The sequence below is a fragment of the Neofelis nebulosa genome, assembly GCF_028018385.1.
Source record: "Neofelis nebulosa isolate mNeoNeb1 chromosome Y unlocalized genomic scaffold, mNeoNeb1.pri SUPER_Y_unloc_2, whole genome shotgun sequence".
Lineage (NCBI taxonomy): Eukaryota > Metazoa > Chordata > Mammalia > Carnivora > Felidae > Neofelis > Neofelis nebulosa.
In genome coordinates, this window is record NW_026691918.1 from 483,017 (window position 1) to 495,502 (window position 12,486).

The following is a 12,486-nucleotide window of genomic DNA, read 5'->3' on the forward strand; positions in this document are numbered from 1 at the left end:
AAGTGGAATGGCATAACCTAAAGTTCAATAATATTTCAGAATGGATGATGGAGTCAGTTTTACAAAATGCACCTAATAGGTTTGGCAATGTGTGGCAAGTGAAAACGAAATTTAGTAACAAGGAGGTATGACATCAGGTACCAACCAATAGGGCAAAAGCTTGAATAAGGAAGAGTTACAAAGAGAAAAAAAAGAAAATACCTTAAAAGGCTCAATGCATTCAAATCGTGTTATTAAGACAAATGAAGAAATAAGTGCAAGTGGGATATCTAGGACTGAGTAAGCATGCATAAAAAAAACATGGAGAAAATAATCCCGTAGGTAGAAAAAAAAAACAACGATGCAGCGAGCAAATAATAAGTAAGCAAATAAAGATCTTAAGCTATTAAATTTGAAGCAAACCTGAAGGGAATAAGCTTTAGACAGAAAAAGAAAGACTATTTACAAAGGCAGAAGATGTACAGTTTTGGTGGTGATTTCTCAGGAAAAAAGAAACAAAAGAATTATGAATTAGGAAGTTGTGAGTGATGTCAGCAATATGCCAAATAAGAAAGCCCTCAGCGTTAACAATTTGGCATCCATCCACAGACAAAAACATCCTCATAAGAACTTCTGGATTCAAGTAAGAAATTATTACACCGAAGGAGTGACTGAGAAGAGCCCAAGGATGGGAAAAGCATTTTTGAGAAAGCAGGTTTGCATCTGGATGGCTGACTTGCTGATTGCTGTCCTGGCTATGACCCCCAGAAGCTCTCTTCCGTGGAGGATTCAGTTACAATTGTGTTTTGTTCTGGTCCTGTCACCAACACCTTACGCCAAGGGTTCCAAGAGGAGTCAGCCCACCTGTGCATCAGGTAATTGACATACAGACTTTGGTCCTGGTTGTAGACATAAAAATAGCCTATGAACCAGCGCCAGGCCATGTTGGCCATGTCTGGGACGTACTGGAGCTACGTCCACCCAACTCAGTCAGACTGTTTTTGTGAAAGGGTCCAATGGCTGGGTTAAAGCATGTCCCAGTCAGTCTGTAAACACTCTTGCTGTTACAGGAACCTAGAAAGAGACATTCCCATCTGCATCCCTAGAGATCCTGAAAGGACACTACTTGCAGCTCCAGACCCTCTAATCTTGGTCAGGGATTACTTCAGCCCACCCGGTGACATGGCAGAGGACACACCATCTGTCCTTCCAGCAAAGATCTACACACTGCAAGCTGTGCTGTAGAAGTTGAGGTAGCCCTTTGGTTCAGATCCAGTCCCTCCCAGCCATGGTCTAACACCAACCCCGTCCTGCCAAGAACATGCACTAACCAGAGAGCAGACCTCCCAGAAGCCTGGTGAGAGCCATACTCATCTGCATACCTGGTTGTAGGCCCACTGTTTGAAGTCCTAACTGTGGACCCTGAGTGGACCCTTTCCCAGCACCATGCCACTGAACAACATACTTGAGGTATGTCATCCACTCATGCATCATAATGGGTCCAAGCTCATCTTAACCCCTCACAGCAAGCCTGCCAACCATGAACCCAGTGCTGACCTTGCAATAGCCTTAACTGGCTCCAGTGCAGAACAACTACAATTTCAGAAGAAATCCCATCAGTTGGGCACAGGACAGGCAAAAGTTCTTACCTGCTAATACCAGTCTAGAAAGGTTGTAAGAGGTATCTACTCTTTCACATGTATACATACCAATAAAAGGCTACATGGATCACAAATATCCAGTCACATAAGGCAAAAGAAAGTAATAAATCTCCATTTACTGAACTCAAAGAAATGGAGGTATATACTTTCCTGTCAAATAATTCAAATAATCAACTTTTAAGAAACAGAATGAAATCCAACAGGCAGAAAACTAAATGAAATCAGGAAAACAATACATAAAAAAATGAGAAGTATTGTATTTTGTAATAAAATCATTATAAAGATCATTAAAAGCCGTTGTTTCTTAATGAATAGAAACCATTTTTCAAAAAGCAGCCCACAGAAATCCTGGAACTGAACAATACAATCACAAAAGTGAAAAATTCATTAGGGCTTCATAGAAGAGTAGAACCTGCAGAAGAAATCAGCAAAATGAAACAAAGACTGTGTGAAAAATCTCGAAAGTGGAAACAAGTTAAAAGAGTGAAGAAAACCTACTTGAATTACGGGACGCCATAGAGTAAACAAACCCATCACATCATGGGATTCAGAAGGAGAAGACGGTAAGAAAGGGATGGAAACTCACTTCAAGACAATACCTGAAAACTTCCCAAATCTTGAAATAGATATAGGAAGCTCGAAGGACCCTAAAGAAGATTACTGTTAAACACATAACTATCAGAATATTAACTCATGGGAAGTAATTTTGAAAGCAGCAAGGAAAACACGAGTCATTACATACTGATCAGACTATCAGTGGGTTTTGTCTGGAACAAAATAGTAGGCCAGGCCAAAGTGGGAAACACTCAAAGTGCTAAAAGAATTAACACTGACAAACAAAAATAATCTACTCAGCAAAACTGTACTTCAGAAATAAAGATGAGCTAATATTCTTCTCAAGTGCTTACAGAATATTCCCAGGATAGATCACATGTTGGGTCGCAATGCAAGCCGTAACAGATTTACAAGAGTAAATCACATGTACTACCTTTATTAACCACAATGTTCTGAAACTTGAAATCAATAATGAGTAAAACTGAAAATGTCCTAATACATAAAATTAAACATACCACTGAACAGTGGATCAAAGAAGTCCAAAGAGCCATCTGAAAGTATCCTTGGATAAACAGAAATGAAAATAGAACATGTCACAATTTTTAGAATATAGCAAAAGTAGCTCCAAAAGAGAATTTGGGGGCAATAAATGCCTATATAAAGAAAAAAAATGTCAAATAAACAATGTATCTTTATACCTCAAAGACTAGGGGGAAAACTTTAAGCCCACAGAGTAGAAGGAAGAAAATAATGATTAGAGCAGTAATAATTAAATAGAGACTACAACAACAATTACAAAATACAGGTCCAAGAGTTTGTTTTGGGGAAAAATAATAAAATTGACAAACCTATAGCTAGACAACCATGAAAAAAATAAATTCAATAGATAAGATTTTAAGTTAAAGAAGAAAAACCGCAACTGAAACCAGACCAACACAAGTTATCATATAGAGACAACTATGAATAATTATACCCTAACAAATTGTGTGACTTAAGAAACTAAAAAAATCTCCCCAAATACATAACCAACCAAGACTGAGTCATGAAGAAATAAAATACAGGAGAAGATCAATACCACCTTAAGAGCTTGAAGCAGTACTCAAAACCCTCCCTTTAAAAAAGTCCTAAAACAGATAGTTTCACTGGTGAACTCTATCAAACCCTGAAAAAAGAATTACCACCAATCTTTAATAAACTCTTCTCAAAAAGTGAAGAGGAGTGAACGCTTCCAAGTGTTATAAGGCCAGCATAACCTGACACCAAAGTCAGGTAAAGATACAACCAGAAAAGAAAACTACAGGCTAATCCCTGAAAATACAGATACAATGATTCTCAACAAATTTAACCAAACCTAACTCAACAGCACATTAAAGGGATCATACACAGTAATCAAATGGGATAGCTCCTTGGAATGCAAAGGTAGTTTAATATTATAAATGCATAAAATTGACACACACACAAGTAGAATGCAGAAGTGTTTGTTTGACAGGTCAAACTTTCTGATGAGCCCTGTGTCTTAATTATTCTTCAAAAAAGGTTCACAGATTTGGCAACGATTTTTTTTTGGATATGATACCAGAAACACAAGCAACAAAAGCAAACATGAACAGGTGAGGCTATATCACACTAAAAAGCTTCTGCACACAGACTTCAACAGAGTGAAAAATAATGAGAATGAGAGAAAATGGTAGCCAACCATATATCAGATACAGGATTAATATCCCAAACATACAAAGAACCTACACAACTCAACAGCAAAAAAATCAATTAGTCTGATTAAAAAGTGGGCCAAAGACCTTATTAGATTTTTTTTCTGTAGAAGATAGATAAATGGCCAGCAGGTACATGAACAGATATTCAATACAGCTAATCATCAAATACAAGTCAAAACCACAGGGAGATATTACCTTGCACATCATGTTAGAATATCAGTTATCAAAAAGAGATAACAAGTCTTGACAAACAATGTGGATAAAAAGGAACCCATGAGGACTGCTGGTGGGAATGTAGCTTGGTAGAACTGTTTCCCATTGTGGGAAAACATCATAGAGATTTCTTGAAAAAAAAAAATCATATAATGTAGAAGTCCCACTTCATATATGTGTGCCTATATATATATATATATAGGCAATTAAATCACTATCTTAAAGGGATGTCTGCCCCACCCCCACCATGTTCATTCCATTATTATTCTCAATAGGCAATGAATGAAACTACCTAAGTTCATTCATGGTTAAACAGAGTAAGAAATGTGATATATATACACACACAATGGATATTACTGAGTCATAAAAAAGGTATTCCTGCAATTTGTGACAACATGGAATAAGCTTGTGGGCATTACATTAAGCGCAGTAAGTCGGAGAGAGAAAGATAATGTATGATTTCACTTATACACGAAATCTAAAAATGCCTAAGCCATAGAAACAGAAATTAGATTCATGGTTGACAAGTGTAGGGGAAGGGAAAAGGGTGTAAATGTTGGTGAAAGAGTGCAAACTTCCCATTATAGGATGTATGAATTCCAGGGATCTAATGTACAGAATAGCGACATAACAATCTAGTGTAACATAACTTAATGATACAGTTAACAGTATGTGTTGCATACTTCAAAGTTGCTAAGACAGGAAATCTTCTATGTTTTCACTGTACACGCACAAAATTGGTAATTATGAGAGGTAATGGACATATTAACTAACCAGTGGTAATCATCTTAATATATATTCTATATAAAATCATTACATTGTGCACCTTAAACCTACACAATGTTATATGTCAATTATGTCTTAATAAAAATGGGGAAATGCATTAGAGACTTTGGTGTAAGAACTGAAACTGTCAAACTCCTTGAGAAAACAGGGAACAAGCTTCTTGATATTCACCTTGGGAATGATTTCTTAATTATGATATCAAAAGATCAGGTAACAAAATAAAAAATAAGTTGAAGTTAAACTGACAATCTTCTGCATAGTAAATGGCACAATTAACAAAATGAAAAGGCAACCTACAGGATGATACATTTACAAGCCATATATGTGATAAAAGGCTAACACCCAGTATATAAGGAACTCCAAAAACTCAACAGCAAAAATGCCAATAACCCAATAAAGAAATGGTCAAAGGAACTGAGTAGACATTTCTCCAAAGAAAAATTTAGCCAATGGATACAGGGAAAACTGCTCAACACTATTAGTCATCAGGGAAATATAAATCAAAGCCACAATGAGCTATTACATCATAGTGGTTAGACTGGCCGTTATCAAAAACACAAGAGCTAACAAGTAAGTGTTGGCAAGGAAAACAGAACACTTACGCGCTGTGGGTGGGAATGTAAATTGGTGAGAAAACAGTATAGAAGTTCCTCAAATATTTTTGAATGGAACTATTGTATGATCCAGAAAATCTCCTTTGGCTATTTATCTGAAGGAAACAAAAACAGACTCTAAAAGGTATTTGGACCTCCATTTTCACTGATGGATGAATGGATAAAAAAAAAATTGTATATGAGTCAGTCATAAGAGAGAAGAAAATCCTGCCATTTGCAACACAGATGAAACTTGAGGGCATCATATTAGGTAAAATAAGTCACACAGGTAAAAATAAACATTGTGTGACCTCATATTTATATGCAATCTAAAAAAAACAAAACAAAACAGCAGATACACAGCTGCAGAACAGAGTTTGGTTGCCACTGGCTGAGGGCTGAGAGGAGTGAGGAGATATTCATCAAAGATATTCATGTAGTTAAAGATGAGTAAGTTCTGGGGATCTAACATTCAGCATGTCTATAGTTGACAATACTGTATCATATACTTGGAAGTTATTAAAAGAGTAGATCTTACAGCACATATTGCAAGAACTGTGATTATCTGAGGTGGTGAAGGTATTAAATAACGTAACCATGCTAATCATTTTGTAACATACAGGTGTATCAAGTCATCACTTTTAATACTTTAAAGTCACACAGTGTTATATGTGTATTTCGATAAAGCCAGGAAAAATTAAAATAGAGAAGAAAAAGAAGCTTATTGTCTCCGTTTTTTGGTAGAGAACATATAAATTACTGGATTTTCAAATCACATTAATCCTTAGAGTTCTTGATCCCAAAAGCTATTGCTTTCCCAAGAATAAAAGGAAACAAAGCAGTCAAAAGGATATACAAGTTTTACTAATGTTCAATGTACATTACGGCAAGCCTATTTTTATCTTAATTCATTCGGACACGACCTTTTCTTTTCATGTTTTAAGACATTCAATATAGTACTGCTCTTTTTTTTTTTTTTTAATTTTTTTTTCCCCAATGTTTTTTATTTATTTTTGGGACAGAGAGAGACAGAGCATGAACGGGGGAGGGGCAGAGAGAGAGAGAGGGAGACACAGAATCGGAAACAGGCTCCAGGCTCCGAGCCATCAGCCCAGAGCCTGACGCGGGGCTCGAACTCACGGACCGCGAGATCGTGACCTGGCTGAAGTCGGACGCTTAACCGACTGCGCCACCCAGGCGCCCAGTACTGCTCTTTTGATAAAGTTCTTTTTGGTATAGCTGAAGACCATCGGCTAGCTACCTTGAACTAATATAAGTAATATCCTCACAAATAAGGTGTCTCTTTCTGGTTGTTCTTATCTTAAAAACAATACAAAGTGAAACCTGTTTTAATACCAGTTTTGAAGGGTTAATGTTCACAAAGAACAATGTGCTAGGCTCTAAACACTCTTGCCCTAATTAAAGACACATGTTCTAAAGGCATACTAGATGAAAACAGATGTTTATTTGTCCTACTATGTCTCGGACATAGTAGGATTTTTTACTTTGGTGTGCTAATTCTGTAATTAGAGTTGAGAAGATAAACATTTGTACTTACTTGAACATACTGATAGCATTCAAAGTACTATAGATTCACAGAAGAAAAATCAGTTTTATTAGCAACTGCTTACAAGCTTAGCCTTTATAGAAAGAATATGTACTATGGCTGATCATTGGGAATATCTTAATAAAGGTCACATTTAGTATGTTTCCTCATTTTTCTATGGCAGTCCATTTCTTAATGAATACCATACCCTCTTAAATGAAAAATACCCAGTCTGACTCCAGAAGTGATGGTAAATTATCAGCTGCTTATTTTTGTTCACTTAATTGACTTTTTTCTAGACTTTATGTAAAATTATGCTTTAGGAAGATTTTCAGTGTGTTCTGGTAATAGAGAGAGAGGGAGAGGGAGAGAATCCCAAGCAGTCTCCGCACTGTCAGTGCACAGCCCAATGCGGAGCTTGAACTCACCAATAGTGAGATCATGACCTGAGTTGAAGTCCAGCACTTAATTAACTGAGCCCCCCAGACTCTCCAGCTGCATTTCTATACAACAATGAAACAGCAGAAAAAGAAATAAAAGAATCTATCCCATTTATAATTTCACCAAAACAATAAGATACCTAGGAGTAAACCTAACCAAAGGGTAAAATTACAGAACACCTCTGAAAGAAGTTAAGAGGACCCAAAGAAATGGGGGGAAATTCTATGGTTGATGATTTGGAAAAACAAACATTGTTCATATGTCTATACTACACACAGAAATCTAGAAATTTCATGCAAACTCTATCAAAACACCAGCAGCATTTTTCACAGAGTTAGAACAAAAAAAATGTTACCACAAAAAGCCCCAAACAGTCAAAGCAATCCTGGAAAAGACAGACAAAGTAGGAGGCATACAAGTCTGGATTTCAAGATATATTACAAAGTTGTAGTCATCAAGACACTATGATACGGGCATAAAATAGAAAACCCAGAAGTGGACCCACAACTTAATAGTCAGTTCACCTTCGATAAAACATATCCAGTGCCAAAAACACAATCTCTTTAAGAAATGGCACTGGCAAAATTGGACAGTGACATGAAGAGCAAAACTAGACCAACTTTCTTACACCATCTATAAAAATAAATTCAAAGTGGATGAAAGACCAAAGTGTGAGTCAGGAAACTATTAAAATCCTAGTGGAAGGGCGCCTGGGTGGCTCAGTCAGTTGGGCGTCTGACTTTGGCTGAGGTCATTGTCTCGTGGTTCATGAGTTCGAGCCCCACGTCAGGCTCTGTGCTGGAGCCTGGAGCCTGCTTCGGATTCTGTGTCTCCTTCTCTCTCTGCGCCCCCTACCTCCCCGCCTCAAAAATAAATAAACACTAAAAAAAATTTTTTTTAATAATAATAATAATAATAATAAAATCCTAGTGGAGTACACAAGCAGCAACCTCTTTGATCTCAACCTAAGCAAGTTCTTATTAGACACATTGCCAGAGGCAAGGGAAACAAAAGCAAAAATGAACTATTGTTACCCGATCAACATAAAAAGTTTCTGCACAGCGAAGGAAACAGTCAACAAAACTAAAAGGCAACTGATGGAATGGGAGAAGATATTTGCAAATGGGAGAAGATGTTGGATAAAGGGTTGGTATCCAAAATCTATAAAGAACTTTATTAAATCTATAAAGAACTTTATTAAAGTCAACAAACAATCCGGTTAAGAAATGGGAAAAAGACATGAGTAGACACTTTTCCAACGAAGACATCCAGATGCCCAACAGACACATGAAAAGATGCTCAACATCACTCATCATAGGAAAATACAAGTCAAAACCACAATGAGATACCTCTTCACACCTGTTCGAATGGCTAAAATGAACAACAGAGGAAACAATAGATGTGACAAGGTTTCAGAGAAAGGGAGAACCCTTCTTACACTGTTGGTAGAAAAGCAAATTGCTACAGCCACTCTAGACAATAGTGTCAGGGTCCACAAAAAGTTAAAAATAGAATTACCCTACAATCCAGCAATTGCACTACTAGGTATTTACCCAAAGGATACAAAATGCTGATTCGAACGGGTACATGCTCCCATTGTTTATAGCATTATCAACATTAGCCAAACCATAGAGAGAGCCCAAGTGTCTATCGACTGATGAATGGATAAAGAAGGTAAAGAAGTGGATAAAGAATAAAGAAATGGATAAAGAAGTGTGTATCAGAAAGAATGAAATCTTAGGGGTACTTGGGTGGCTCAGTCAGTTGAGCATCCGACTCTGGTCAGGTCATGATCTCAGGGTTCGTGGGTTCGAACCCTGCATCAGGCTCTGTGCTAACAGCTAAGAGCCTGGAGCCTACTTTGGATTCTGTGTCTCCCTCATTCTCTGCCCCTCCCATGCTCACACTCTGTTGCCCTCTGTCTCTGAAAAAATAAAATGTTGAAAAAAAAATTTTAGAATGAATGAAATCTTGGATTTGCAATGATGTGGATGGAGCCGGAGTATGTTAAGCTAAGCAAAATAAGTCATTCAGAGAAAGACAAATACCACGTGATTTCATTCATACGTGGAATTTAGGAAACAAAACCAATGACCGTATGGGAAGAGGCAGGAAAGAGAGAGGCGGGGAAGCAAACCATAAGTGACTCCTAAAGATAGAGAACAACCTGAGGGTTGATGGAGGGAGGCGGTGGGGTGGGCCAGCTGGATGATGAATATTACGGAGGGCATCTGTTGTGATGAGCACTGAGTTTAGTGATGAATCACTAAATTCTACTCCTTAAGCCAATATTACACCGTATTATTGTGTTATACTATATATTAACTAACAAGAATTTAAATTAAAAAATAAATTTAAAGAAAAATTTGAGAAAAATGAGATATGTTTATGAAATATATATTAAGCCCCTAATAGATGCTACCTTTTATTGTTACTATAGTTTTAAAATGTTTGTAGAGTTTTATGGTGAATATGTTTTTATTTTTTGTTGTTTATGCATGGCCCTTTTTTTTTTTAAGTGATATAGTCAACCAAACCTAAATCAGCTCAAATAAATGAATGCCCCCAAATCACTTAGTATTGTTGCCTGATTAACATTTTGACAATGGGGTCTTTTTTAGTACATTTGAAAACCCAAACTGTAAAGCTGGCTAAAATTAATTCCATAAAAATGATCATTTTCATGAAAATCATCATAGTAAACAAAAGTGATTTGGAAATTGACTGCCTAATTGTATATTAGTATGCCAGTTTCAGCTACATTTCAAAGATGTCTTAGATGTCATCAAAATACATGGCAAATTTACAATGTTGTTTTTCATGATGTTTCTCTGTGCTCTGTCACCATTTCTCATTCCATTACTCTATCCGTTAGGTAAGGTTATGTTTTACTCATAATTATTTAAAATAAAAATCCTAATGGATGACTTTTTAAAAAATGATAAAGACCAACATGTGATTAAGTGCATTTAAAAAACAGAAGAAACAACTGGCTTGTTCCTATCTGTATTTTTTCAAAACTATCATTAACTTAAAATTGATGGCTACCACATACTAATAATTTCAAGTGTATGAAAACTAAGCAAAACTAAAAGGGGAAAATTCTCACTAAAGCAATAATAATTAATACATCCTTAAACTTGTTTACATAATATTCACATTCAATTTGCTTATCTGAAACAGTGGACAAAAAATATTTACTATCACTTACCTCACAATAGGTCCTAAAAGCAGAAGATGCCCCAAAAGTAATGCAGCCATATTCCCGGTCAAATCCTTCTCGAAAAACATAAGGGTAACTTGATCCAAAACTGCTCCCACAATAATGAAGCCATTGGTAAACGACATCCAGAATTTGTCATTATTCTTTCAATAAATATCAAACATATACAAGGCAGAAGCAGCCTCACCACAGTACAGAACAGTTGAGAAGAGAATGCCAAATGGAAAGTTTATATGAGGGCTGTGGCCAAGGACCATTCCTTCTTCCAAAGATGGAATTTCACCTGCTCTTTCTTCATCAGGCCTTTCAAACACTGTCTCCATTCTGGAGGTCCTGGCAGTCAAAACTCTTCCTCTAAGTTAATCCAGTATAGTTTAGTATCCAATCCAAATAGATGCTGTACAATTCAATATTCACAGAAAATGTGCAAGATGTAAATGCATCACTGATCATAAGAGAATTATTTTGGTTTAAGAAATGTTGAACTGAATTGAATTTATTATTATTATTATTTATTATTATTCAGAATATTATTCAGAATATTATTCTTCAGAAAACAATGATGCACACAAATAGTCAATCACACTTCTATGAGTCATAAAATCACCTGTTAACATCCATATGATACTCTTACCTCTAAGAAGTATGCAAGAACAATTCATTTCTCATGACTTTTTTTCTTTTTGTGTCTTTCAGCCAATGTCTAAATCTGAAGACATCCCCCCAAAATAAACGGCACAGATCTATCCTGAATCCACTCATAATAACACTAAGAAAACTATCCAACAGATATTCCTGATCAAGGAGACACAAAATGGGAAGCCCTTTTAGTTCATTTACTTTAGACTTTGGTCATTTTCCACTTGAAATCCTATTTCTTTGTTTGGTTCGACTCTATGGAAATCAAGAATTTTAATTTTAAACTTAACCCTAAGATTTATATAATAATTGGTATTTTAATATTAATTAAATATTTGGAAAATTATCAATTCATGTTACAATTTAAAATTGTAAAACCCAGAGCTTTCAAGGCAATACTAAGAAGTCTCAACTCTCTTTCTGGAAAGTGAAAAGTTTATTTTAAATTGTATTTGAACAAATTATAAGAGAAATAATACTGATATACTGTGAAGGAGAATTAACATCAACTCTTTCAGAAGAGATATAAAAAAAAATGAAAAAGAATAAAATGAAAGGTAATAAATCAAAGTAAATATTAGAAGAGACATTTTATTATGGAACATTGTTTCTAATTAAAAATTATTACTAATGAAATGAGAACCCACAGATTGAATTTTAAAACTCAACGCAAGTCTCCACAGAGACGATTTTTATCACCTAGAGGCTGTTGCTTGTTTGTTAAAATAAATAATAAGAAAACTGAAGCTGGAAGAAGAAAACAAAAGAAAACTGAAAGTATTAATAAGAGAAATGGGAAGAAAAGAAGTGTTATCTATTTTACTTTAACTTGGCAAAACTTTTATTATCCTTTAGAAAGAAAGTTCACAGTGTTCCTAGGTGGCTCAGTTGGTTAAGTGTCCAACTTTGGCTCAGGTCATGACCTCACAGTTTGTGAGTTTGAGCCCCATGTCAGGCTCTGTGCTGACAGCTCAGAGCCTGGAGCCTGCTTCAGATTCTATGTCTCCCTCTCATTCTGACCCTCCCCCACTTTACACTCTTTCTCTGTCTGTCTCTCTCTCGAGAATAAGTAAACATTGAAAAAAAAAAAAAAAACTTAGAAGGAAAATTCTCAGAATTTTGACCTAGAATGTGTGTT